This window comes from Miscanthus floridulus, chromosome 6 (genome assembly GCF_019320115.1).
Source record: "Miscanthus floridulus cultivar M001 chromosome 6, ASM1932011v1, whole genome shotgun sequence".
Lineage (NCBI taxonomy): Eukaryota > Viridiplantae > Streptophyta > Magnoliopsida > Poales > Poaceae > Miscanthus > Miscanthus floridulus.
The window spans coordinates 132,208,288-132,221,600 of NC_089585.1; positions in this window are offsets into that span (position 1 = coordinate 132,208,288).

Consider the following 13,313-nt stretch of genomic DNA (forward strand, 5'->3'; position numbering starts at 1 on the left):
CTAGATTAGCCCTGCGGCCACGGTTATCACGGCGATTGTCGCGGTTGCCACGGCGATTGTCGTCTCGGATGTTGCGACGGTTGTCCTCCCGACGGCGGTTGTCATCCTGACCACCATCATGGCCACCGTTTCCGCCTTGACGGTTGTCTGATGGGTCGTTGTTGCGCAAGCCGCGTGGGTTGAGTGGCTGTGAGCGACTTGGGAGCTGGCGGCTGTGGCTTGACTCGACTGAGACAGATGGAGCCCAGACTTGATTTACAATCTCTGCGGTCTGGGCCATGGCAGCCGTCAGATAGGCTTGTATTTCATCGCAAACCGCTTGGGTTTCCAGGGTGTTGGGTAGCCGTTGCATTGTCGCCATGGCGACGGCTACGTCGGCACTTGGAGTCCTGAAGTCCTGTTTGTCCCCCACCCTGTCGAACGCATCGTTGAGGTCGCGTGGCTGGACCCTTATGCGTCGCGCCTCCTGGTCTGCTTCGGCTTCGATTTGCCGGCGATTAAACCGGTCAATATTGCGTGCTTCGCGCGCAGTCCTTTCTTGTTTTGTTTCACCAACCACTGGCAGTTCGTCATTGCTGACAACATGGATCAAATCCCCTCGTCTTGGCGGGAAAGACGGGAATTGTGAAAACCCCGGGGCGTGGTCTGGCAGATCCAGATCGTACTTGGTGCCGTCGTCTTCGTGATGTTGAAGCTCGGTGTGGACAGATGCATTAGATGCGATGCCAGACGAGGAGCTGGAGTCGCCCTCTTGGACTGTGTGGATGGATCCTTCTTGATAATCTTCAGTCCGGATCATGTTGACGAAGTTGCGTGGCTTCGGCCGAGGTCGGTGCATAAAACACAGATCCAAGCGGCGTTGTAGGTTATACGCGTAGCTAGAGGCAGTGTTTCACAGGCCGTAGGGCTGGACCTGGTGGTTTTCCGTTGAGGCTTCGTACTCGGAGAGCCGGAGACCCGTCGCGGAGGCTGGCCGGCGACGAGCGGAGCGCCCTTCAGGAGTAGATATGACCACAAGATCTATACCAAGTCGTGCAGGACGACTGGTCCGAGCTGGTCGGGTAGATCTGTTGTGGGGAGTGGTTACCTGCTCGTTAGGTTGACTTTGAATCATACTTACCAGAGCTAGGGTTTCAGCGAGTTTGGTGCCGACCCGATCGATGGAGTCGAGCAGGTCGGTGTTGTCGATCTGCTTCCCTTTGTAGCGGAGAAGCGGACGACGAGTCGTCGGCATGGCTAAAGATGATGCAGGCGTGGTCGGAGCCAGATGTACCGTGGTCGAAGCCAGGTCCATTGTGGTCGGAGCCGTACCCGTTGTGGTCGGAGCCGTAGCCGACGCAGGTGAAGAAGTGGTCGGCGCAGACTGAATCCATGCCTCCTCCGTGGCCATGGCGATGAAGTCGTCGGAGCCGGTGGTCCAGGTGATCTGGCCGACGGTGAACGTGAGGCCGTTCGGCGTATCCATGGAGCCGGAGACGATGACCATCTTGTTTGCTTGGAGAGCAGTACGCACACCCCCTACCTGGCGCGCCACTGTCGACGAAATATGGTCGGCAGTCTACCTAGGGGTATACCCAAGGTAGTAGATTGTCGGCAGACAGATGCGCAAGCCACAAACAAGACGGTGACGCAAGACAGATACGAGATTTTGTCCAGGTTCGGCCGCCAAGAAGGCGTAATACCTACGTCCTACGTCTGATTTGTATTGTTGTATGTCAATGAGAGATGATTTTTAGAGGGATCCCCTGCCCGCCTTATATAGTCCGGGGGGGCAGGGTTACAGATCTGGAAACTAATCCTAGTCAGTTACAATTGTCATATATGGCCGGATAAGGATTCCTATTCTAACCGACCAGGATCCTGCTTGATCGCCAAATCCGTCTTGACTCCTTGTGCAGGACTCCGATCAGGTTGGCTGGGCCGCGCGTCGTCTTTCGGGTGGACCGGACCCATCGATCCGGGCCGGCCCGAGCTTAGCCATAAGGGTATAGGGGTTAATACCCCCATAGCCGCCGTCACGGTGACGCTCGCCGTCACGGCGACTTTTCTGTGTCAAGTGTCATATTAGCACTCGGCAAAGAGGTCTTTGCCAATAAACTGTTTACCGAGCGTCCTTTGCCAAGTGTATCGGCATTTGCCGAGTGCCTGAGGCACTCGGCAAAGAAGCTGAATCTGGTGGTGAGTATAATATTTGGAGTATACCAATCGAGATGATCCGGTCCACATCACAAATTAATCCCATGTTCACTTTGGAGTAGGGTTGACACAGTAATAATGCACATGTATGTAGTACTCCTAGTACGGAGAAAGCTTTAATTTATTCATCAGGTCACGAGCTTATTTTTCGTAGTAGTAGTTCGTAGTTTCGTACGAGAGGCTTTGCATGCATGCACGCCAGCAGAGTACGTTCGCGGATATAGTAGTATTGACCTTGCCCATAAACTTATATACTACTAGGAGAACACGTATAACATATTATACGTGATGATACGTGCCTCAGTACGTAGTTCCAGTAGTCCAGATACGTGTACGTATTTGCGTCCATCGCGAGGCCGGCCGTGTATGCCTGCAGCTAGCTGATCAGCAGCTCGTCGTCGTCGGTCATCTCGAACATGTCGGCCTTCGTGCGGCGCGGACCTCACCGGTGCACTTGTTGACATCCTCCACCTCTATGCTCGCGCGCGCCTCGTGGTGGCGGACGCCGGTACGTGAGACAGTGTCAACCTCCACGATAGCCTCCTTGACGTCGAGGTGGTGGTGGTGGCCGGTCGGGGTGGCCACCACCTTCTTCGTCTTCGAGCCGTTGTCGGACACCTTGATCTTCTGCTGCTCCATGACGGTGGTGGTGCTTGGCTTTGTAGTGCCTGTGCCGCCTGAAGTGCTTGTGTGTACTGGATTCGTAGGCTTGGGTGGGCTTTTATAGCGTGGAAGGGCAACATGTGTGTACACACGAGTAGGGATGAAAATGATACGGATATTTTTCGACCGTATTCGAAACCGAATCCGTTTAGAGGGGTTGAGATATGTCCGTATCCGAGTCCGGATATCTAATATCCGATACCGTATCCGTATCCGAATACTCAAATCGCATATTTATGATATCGATATCCAATCATATCCTATCCAACATAGTTGACACTATCGGTATTCGAATCCGAATCCGGACAGAAATATGAAAACAAATGTAATATCGGTGATATCCGTCCGTATCCAATCCGTTTTCATCCCTACACACGAGTGTAGATCAGAACGATGAGGAATAATCAGAAATACTTCCTCCAGGTCGTCAATCCGTGACTCTGCGTCTGGACGTGTTTCTCCAGGAGCAGGCCCCAAACAAAAAAAAACAAATCTCAATTCCCTTGTGCTTATTATCCCATCAGCCTGTCCCTACCGAGCCCACACCCCACTACTTCATGCTTATCCGTCCGATTCCAAAGCAGCGTGGCTGCTCATCCGTCCACCCCCTTCTCCAGCGCACGCTCGTTGGGCTGCCGCGCCGTTTCCTATCCTCGTCGCCGGCCGTGTCGCGCGTCCTCTTGCTCCCTACACTACTCACCTGCGTGGCAGCCACCTGTGTCGCTTGGCTACTCGTCCGTCCGCCCCTTTCCCCACCGCGCGCTTGTCGGGCTGCCGCGCCGTGCCCTTCCCCCATTGCCAATCGCGCTACGCGCCGTCGCTCCCTGTGCCGCTCACCTACGTGGCAATCACCTACGTCGCTCGCTCCCTCGTCGTTCGTCCGTCGCCCATCGTCGTTTGGGCGCGCCGCTGACCTTGTCATGGGCGCTGGGGCACACGTGTTGTGGCGCCTCAGGACTTCCCCTGCCGAGCCAAGGGCACCGACAAGCGTGGCCAATGCTAGTGGTGCTCGCGCGCCACAGCTCGCCGCCGGCTCCCACCCCGACGACCGGAATCGACTGGCCCGATCTTCCCTCCTCCATGTTGCATATGTATGTTTCAAGTGTTTCAGACGTTTCAGATGTATGTTGCAATTATTTCCATCTTGATGTTGCAAGTAGATTGGCTATGTTGCACGTGTTACATATGTTGCAAATGTTTCAGAGGCATCTTGTAAGTGTTTGTTCAAACCATTTTATTTGTTTCCAGAAGTATGTTGCAAGCGTTTTGATCTGGATGTTGCATATGTTTTCACACATATATTGCAATGCTCCAAAATGTTTCATCTGTTTCAGTCTTCTGTTGCAGCAAGTGTTTTTATGTTGCAAGTTGCAAGTGTTCTATATGGATATTGTATGTGTTTTCACACATATGTTGCAAGTGTATGTTCCAAATGTGTCACCTGTTTCAGACATGTATTACAAATGTTTTATTTAGATGTTGCATATGTTGCAGTGGTTATACACATATATTACAAACGTATGTATTAATTGTTTCACTTTGTTTCAATATGTTGCAACAGGTGCTACTCCCCACACGCGCTCTGACTCGTGGGCAAGTACGCACTGCACCAGCATGTGCGTGTTTCAAAAAAAAAGCAGCATGGACAGGCATCCGGGTGCGCGGGTCCATCTGGACGTCCGGGCACTAGCATAGCCCAGGAATAATATGTCGTTGGGGCGATAGTTGTGTGCATCAGTGCATGCAACTGTGTCCTTTATTTTATTCGCTTTTTAGCTTTGATTTGAAGTATGTGGACTATATTATTATTGGCTCGGGTAGATACTTGGGTTGTGGCTAGGTACATTTTAAATTGCAATTGTTCATGTTTATATGTGGTTCTTGCGTTCTAGTTATTAGGATACTTTTCATTATATTAGAGGAAAAAGGAGCGCGAGACACTATGGGTGGGGAAATATATATTGTGGAAAATAACAAGGAAAAAAAGATGCATATTATGAGCATGTAATGCAGAAAATCCAATGAAATTAGCTGCTTGTTTGTAAAACAGCGTGAGTTCAATTCCAGTGCAAGAAGACAAATATCAGGCCTGATGGTAATTAGCAAAAAGTTATTATATCTTTTCGTCCAAGTAATATAACTCTACCTGTCGGGTTCATAAACCTGGGGTCCCTCGGGGACCGGCTTCCACGCCAGGGCTCGGCATAGGAAAACGGCATTTCTTTCTTCTGAACCGGCCTGAAAGTCTAAAACCAACAGACCGGAGCACTTGCTTCAGGCCCAGGCCGCCTTCGGCTCATCTCTCCGACCGGAGCACTAGCTTAGGCTCAGTCCAGCTCCGAACGGCCTCTCCGATCGGAGCGCAAGCGTCAGGCCCCGGCTGCCTCCGCACGGCGTCCACTCGGAAAGCCTGACCTGAGGACCGCCTCCGACTCCGACCCCGTGTCTCCGACCGGGATTCATAGAAAAACACCGCCATCACTATTCTCCGACTAGCGCGCCAGAACCGACTGGGGACCATCCGACCGGGGACGCCCGCTCGGAAAGAACCAGAAGGCATGCAGAGAAAGGCAAGGCATGACTCACAAGTCAACACCAATGTACCAGGGACCATACCCTGCACGAAGCAGTGCTCTGCAGCCACCCTGACACAAAGTATTGTAAGGGCCGCTAGAAACTCCCATATGGTAAGCCCCCTGCGTGTCTCTGGACATCGATCGTGGTATGGGCTCCAGGATTTATCATACCGGGTGAACATAGCACGGCTCCTCACATGCCACTAGGCATCGAGAAGTATCTTGCAGGTACCGGCGTCATCCTTCCTAAAGAAGATAGCTCGACCTCCCATGCACATCCGACATCCTACAGCGACATCAACAGTATTGGGGGCTTCAACCATTATCCAGTTTTCATCACCGTAGGCAGCAAGACTTAGAAATATCTGTACTCTCCCCCTCTCACCTGTAAAGCCATCCCCTTCATCTATAAAAGGGGATGCGCTCCCTCCCCCAAAGGGGAGATCGATTTCTTCAAGCCCAGACTCACTAGATCGACATCAACGCTCCCAACCACAGGACCGCCAAGTTCCGACCGCGACCCTTCCAGTCGGAGCCGACCGAACCTCTTGTACACCCCCTTCTTCCTCCTTCTCGTTTGTACCCCCACTATAGACTTTGAGCACCTGGGCTCAGGAATAAAGTCACCGACCGACCCCGACTGGATATAGGGCACGTTGCCTGAACCAGTATAAATCCTGTGTCATTGAGTGCTAGGCCACCTCCGATCACAATGTACAGCAAAACTACAAATATTTACTAGTTGGTCACTTTCTGCACCGACAGTTCGCGCCGTCCGTGGGGAAGACGTTGTACGTTCAACACCTTTTGATCATCGGATGGCCCATTTTTTCGCCACTCCCGCCATGGCGGGCTCCGACGATACAATTCGTTTTGGCTCGCTGGAGTTCCCCGCAGTCTCGCCCGTCGGGATGCGGGTTCCACCCATCTTCGAGCCATTCCAGGCCTTCCGCTTTGGGAGCCCGGACTTCGTCGCAGACCGGCTCGGCGTACTCCACCTCCGCGAGGAGGCTCGCAACCCGGCACCCATCGGAGGAACGTCCTCCATCGACTCCGGGATGCGCGATTTCGACGGCGCGGCATCTGCGCTTTATTCTGAGCAAACTCTCTGCTCAAACCCCACTATAAGTAATATGCATGCTACTCACTCTTTATTTGCTATCTCTCACCAGTCACCCGGAGGAAATGTACCGCCCATGCCACAAACACCATACGATCGGTTCCCCTACGGCCTTGCGTCCTCCACGGACGCCTATGCTCGGGGGCTCCGAAGGATACTGGCACCATCCCCCCTCACGTTCGAGTTCGTGGGAGTAGTGGGCTTCGTTCCTACCATTCCTCACAAACTTCCGGATGGTGATGGTGAGAGCGACGGTTCAAGCATTGGTGACATGGCACCCCGCCACTGTCCGTCTCGGGAGTGCGCTATGGCGAACGGTCCGCGACAACCGCTGGTGGTTGTGGAGTCTGTGCAGACTCACACCCCTCCAGACCCACGTGCGGGAGCCCTCGCGTCTGTGCAAGCAGACGCTAAGGAATTACGACAACGACGGTAGAATCAGCCGCCGTCTGCACCGACGCCGTCGGTACAGCACGTTGTGCCCCACGCGCCTAGCCTAGCGGGTGGCGCCCGGGGTCGCGCTCGTCAGGTTCAGCACGACATCGTGAGCGAAGGGAATGATGTCCCACAATTCGCCCGGGCCAGCCAGAATATCGCTGTTGCAGCCATGCTTCTCCATGGTGTTCCCGAGCCCGTCGACCCTCAGGAGCGGGCAGTCTACCGAAACCTCCGGGTTCTAGTAGAGGCCACCGCCGTCCAACAGGCGGAAAGCTCTGCATCGTGACTCCAACCCTCGCCCTCTCTCCCCACTGGGGGGACAGGGACGCACCAGCCGGATCAATCCGTTCGCTCGCTGCCGCAGCCGGTAGGCTTGGCTCAGGGAGTGGCAGCCGTGCCACGGTCCAACCAGGTGCCTGCTCCACACCGACCGCACCGAGACGCTCGTAGCATTGATAGCAACCATCGTCGAGCCCAACACGGTAACGATGTCCACCATACGGCAGCAGGCGACATGGACCCTAGCCGAATCATTGAGGGAAGCGGAGAAACACGCCCTAGGCGCGATCGCCAGCCAGATGACCAGAGCCCCAGCCCTAAGGGCCTAGGGCCACGGGCCTTCAGCCGGCGCATCCGGAGAGTGTCGTTTCCACAGCGTTTCTGGCCTCCCACCAACATCACCAAATACACCAGGGAGACAAACCCAGGCATTTGGCTTGAAGACTTCCGGCTCGCCTGTCGAGCCGGAGGAGTGGATGATGACTTTTTCATCATCCAATATCTTCCCATTTGCATAGGGGAGCATGTTCAGGCATGGCTCGAATTCCTTCCACATGATAGTATCCATGACTGGACAGACCTCAAGAGGGTCTTCGTCGGGAATTTCCAGGGGACGTATGTCCGCCTAGGAAACTCCTAGGACCTCAAGAGTTGCCAGCAGGAGCCCAGCGAATCCCTGCGGGATTACATCCATAGGTTTTCCCAAAATTGTAACTCCCTCCCGGATGTCGTCGACACAAACATCATCAGCGCTTTCCTCTCCGAAACAAACTATGAGTCCCTGATCCACAAGCTTGGCTGCCTAAAACCCCGCACCACCCGCGATCTACTCGACGTCGCCACCAACCACGCCTCTAGCGAGGAGGCAGTCGGAGCAGTCATCAGTGGAGGTCAGGACAAAGGCAAGCCCAAGCGCATGGATCCAGACGAAGGCCCCTCCACTCAGAGGGGCAAAAAGAACAGGAAGGATCGGCGCCGGACGGACGACACCGCGTTGATCACCGTAGCTGATCACGCACCTAGGCAGCCCCAACAGGGACTGCTTGACCACTTCAACAAACTCATGGATGGTTCGTGCCCCAACCACAACTATCCCATCAACCATCTCTACAAGGACTGCCAGCTCCTCAGGCGCCTACTTAGGTAGGCCGATAGGCTAAGGGAAGAAAAAGGCGAGGAGGTAGCGACCAAAGAAGGGGGCGTAGTGGACAAGAATCCAGACGACTAGAGCATGAAGGGATCCGACCGGAAGCCTACCAACTAAAGGACAACGACGACGACGCTCTCTCCGACGACCTTGGAACGGCTATGTCTCTTCTTCTCTTTCTAAGTTTCAGTCTTACCTTTACTTAGCGAACGCTCCCATAAGAGCACCCTGACCTGAACACTTTTCGGCTCGGGGCGCTCGGGGGGGGCTCCACTAGGGGGCTCTACTACCCCTTTGTTTTTGTTTTTACCTTAAGAACTCTTTTGGTTTTGTATGAAGAAACTCCTTCCTACCTGAACAAAAGGGTAGTTTGTTCCTTTATTTTACCTTACATAACTTTGCTTTAGAACATTCCGACTGATCGCACCCCTCCTTTTCCTACGGTTACGACTGGTCGAGCCTCGCGGGCCACGCCCTGGGCTCGCAAAGTTGTGACCTACGGAACAAACGGGTAGGTACGAGATAGAAAGAAATTTAAAACAAAATTATGCTAAGGGAAAACTAAGGAACGAAAGGGAACAAGCTTCCCCAAACGGAGCGACTCCATCACAAGAACAAAAACCAATTACAGTCATTAAAACACACCATGAAACGTCTTACACGGAGGCTTCCCCACGAACTTAAAACTTCCTACATTTGCTAACTACTATTATATTTTTACATGCTATTCGGCCGACCCGGCGACATTCGACGACGGTGCAACCGATGAAGGCTCGAGCTGCTCACTTCCCGATGATGCGGCATCCGGCTCGGCCAAGACAGGGGCGACATTCACCTCCAATCCGACATCACGCTCTGGGTTTGCAAAAAGATCCATGAGTCCTCCCCCTCGCTCACTCTTCCTCTCACTAAGGAACCACCGCAGCGTACAGGCACTCTCGGTGAGAAAGAAGAAGGAAGGAAGAGCAAGGAATCTCCACCAGAAGAGACCACCAGACCTCCCTGAGTCGATCGAGTCACCCAGGAGAGATCAACCAGCCTCCTAAGTCGATCGATTCACTCAGGATAAGCACCTGAGATACAGGTAGGAAGCGAAGGGGCGCCCCATGCGGGCCATGCTAACCCTGTCTCGAACGACGAGCATGGGTCCCGGTCGGACATTTCTGACTGAAGCTCTCCGAACCCCGTCTCTCAGGTCATCAAGGTCTCGGACGGGTGTTTCCGATTGGAGCTCTTCGAACCCCGTCGCTCTAGTCTTCAAGGTAAAACACCATCAAAGCCCCTCTATTTCATTACAAATCATTCATACATTCATACGTGCATTCATCTCATACGCCTGAACCCCCGGACGGTTAGGGCATGAACCGCCCGAAGGCTCGGGAACTAAGCATCGCACGTGCAGCGAAATGCACCAAAATGCTCCATGTTGCGCCACGAAGCGGTGGCTTGCCTCATTCGACATGAGCAACCAAACAGAGCTAGGGGAGAAAACCATAGATGAGCACCGTGCGGCCTTTGCCCGATCTAGCAAACCAGGTCATCTCAACCTTCTCGTTCGATCCTGAACCTCTCGCTAAGCCCACAGAATCTCCATCGAATGGGAGGCCGTCAGGCCACCCGGGTTGGTCTATGGAATGACCTAGGCATCTGTCGGGCTATAGGTAAAGGAGTAGTGGAATGTCACAAGAGGGCTATACCAACCCCGTCACAAACGACGGACCTAGATTCCACTCAATCACACCCGTTAGCGAGCTCACCGAGCTAGTCTTCAAGCTCGAGCAATCGGGACAGGCGAGGAAACTCAGCCCTCCGGTTGTGAGGAACCGGATGGGGTAGCTCAAAAATGACTCATAGCCCCACGAAGGCCCGACAGGGCTCGGTGAAAGGTCCTTGATTGGTTTTGGTAATTGAGTGACAATTTAGGTGGACTAATTGTGTTTATGTGAGATACACAGGTGATTAGTCCACAGGTACATGTGTGTGAGCAACATATGCCATGAAGGTGAAAATGGCTTGGAGATGTTGCAAAGCTCACACATGTGATGATGAAGGAGCTTAAATGCACATGAGACATGACATTGAGTCATGTGATCAAGGTGGAGAAGATCAAGACAAGACTTGGCTTGATGGACCGGTTGCAAGCGTGAAGGGCAAGTCAAAGGCTTTAGAGTGATGGACCGCATGGCGGTGAAGCTTGAGCAAGACTTGGCGCCGATGGACGATGGCAACGGCAAAGAGCAAGTAGAGTCAAGATCGATGAACCAATATGATCAGATGATGATATGAAGTGGATCATATCATTGTTGATCGTGTTGGTGCATGTGTTGCATCAACATTGGAGGAGATGGAATGGAATGCGCAAGGCAAAGGTATAACCTAGGGCATTTCATTTCACCGGTCATAGGTGTGTAGAGAAGTTTATGATCGGGTTTAGGATAGATGGCCGTACTATCAAGAGGGGCAAACTTGTTTGCATATCGGTCATCTAGTGCCACTCGAGTGATCTAACTTTGCATTGTCGCTAGGATCGAGTGGCGTGGCAAGTTGAGTGGCTAACATCCTTTGGGAAATGATTGTGAAAATGCTAACACACATAACACATGGTGGTGTACACTTGGTGGTGTTGGCACATTTACAAAGGAGGTGGTGTTTGCAGGGGTGAGATGGTGTACACTGGGTTTGGAATGCCTATTTTCTATTGCACCGAATGCAAATTCTTTGTGGTTGGCACATTGGAGCAAGGGTGAAGAGAATGGAGAAGATGCTGGCGTCGGTCAACTGACCGGATGCTGGATCTGAATGCACCGGACGCTGGCAGGCTGTGTCCGGTCGCGCTGACGTGGAATGTAGCAGTAGCTGGAGAGTGACCGGACGCTGGTGCTGCGTCCGATCGCGTTCGACCGGACGCGTCCGGGAGCTTACTGGAAACGACCGGACGCTGAGGGTCCAGCATCCAGTCAGTTGAAGCTGGAGCGTCCGGTCAGGTCAAGTGACCGTTGGAACCGGGACACGTGGTCGTCTGCGAGCGACCGGACGCTGGGGTCCAGCGTCCAGTCAACACGACCAGAGCGTCCAGTCAGCCCGACCGTTGCCCAGTGAAGGGGTAACGGCTAGTTTAGCCCTTGTGGCTATAAATAGAAGTGGCCTTCGGCCATGGCTGGCGCTGAGCACCTTGGGGGACTTTGTGTCCATGCTTGAGAGTGCTTGGGAGCCCTCCATCACACACATACTTGATAGTTATCATTCGATTGTGTGAGTGCGCGATTCTAGTGCGATTGCATCGTGAGGCTGCATCGAGTGGCACTAGGTGATCGAGTTGCAAGCCGGTGGTGCTTGTTACTCTTGGAGGTTGCCACCTCCTAGACGGCTTGGTGGTGGTCTCCGTCGAAGTGCGCAAGAAGCTTGTACGGCGCTCCGAAGAAGTGCTTGTGAGGGGCATTGTGCTCGCCCCGCGGGAGCCGCGAAGAGCATCTCTAGTAAAAGCGTGTCATTGAGCTACCCTCACTCAAGGGGTTGGTTCTTGCGGCGCCCGACATGCGGGCTTAGCGGGTGATGCTAATTAGCCGCCGAACCACCAAGTGAGCGGTCGACACAATGGGGACTAGCGTGTTGGCAAACACGTGAACCTCGAGAGAAAAATCATCGTGTCAACCTTGTTCTTCCCGTTGGTTTGCATCCCCGTTACACAAGCTTGCGTTTACATTCATATACATTAAGCTTGTGTTGTTGCTCTTGTAATTAGATAGCTTGTGTAGCTTGCTAATTACCTTCTTGCTTGTGTAGCATAGAAGTAGCTCCCTTGCGTGGCTAATTTGGTTTTAGTAACCTTGTTAGTCACATTGCTTAGTTTGTGTAGCTAAGTATTTGTGCTATCTAATTAGGCATTGGTTGCCTTGTTATTGAGCATTGCTAGTGAGCTTAGTTAGCTTTGTGCTTTTGCTTACTAGCATGTGTAGGAGCTCCCTTGTTGCTTAAAGTACTAGTGGCATAGGTTTGTGTAACCTTGCTCCTAGAATTGTTTAGGAGAGCTCTAGCTAGCCCGGCACCTTTGTTGCATAATTGTTATCTTTGCAAGGTGCTAGTGAACATATATAGTGGGGTATAGTCTTGGCTAGACCGATAGTTTTAATTCCGCATTTGTATCGGTTAGCCGACACGATTAATTTTAGAAAAGACTATTCACCCCCCCTCTAGTCCGCCATCTCGACCCTTCACTCGGGGGTTTAAACGCCATGGGACCACGACTCCAATTCGCGTCGATGGGATAGGCGACATCCGACTACGTCTTGGGACCGCGACTCCTTAATTCGTGTCGACGGGATAGGCGACATCCGGCTACGGCTTGGGACCGCGACTCCTTAATTCGCGTCGACGGGATAGGCGACATCCGGCTACGGCTTGGGACCGTGACTCCTTAACTCGCATAACGGCTTCAGACGGCTTCACTAACTAAAACTAACTCTTTCGATCCACGGCGAGCACCGACGCCTAGGTCTACTCGCGACTCCACCTTACCTGATCCCACGGCACTCACCGACGCCAAAGATCGAGCTCTGTTGCATCCGAAACTAAGTTATTTCCGTTCATGGCGCACGTCGACGCTAGGGCTTGTTTCAAAAACTAAAAACTTCCTTGTCCGATCCCCGGCGCGCACCGACGCCAGGATCATTAAGTTCTGTCTCAATCCAATCCCCGTGCTTAAAAACACCTCGGCTGCGCAACGACGCCATGGTTAAACAAAATTCCGTCTCAAACTAAAAAACATGCATACACGCCTGCTGAGACAACACCCCCAACCGGTTCGGCCCGAACCGCCTGGGGCTCGGGGGCTACACCCGCAGGTGTGCTTGCGCGCACCCGCCGGCAAGACAAAAATCCCCCGGACGATTCTGCC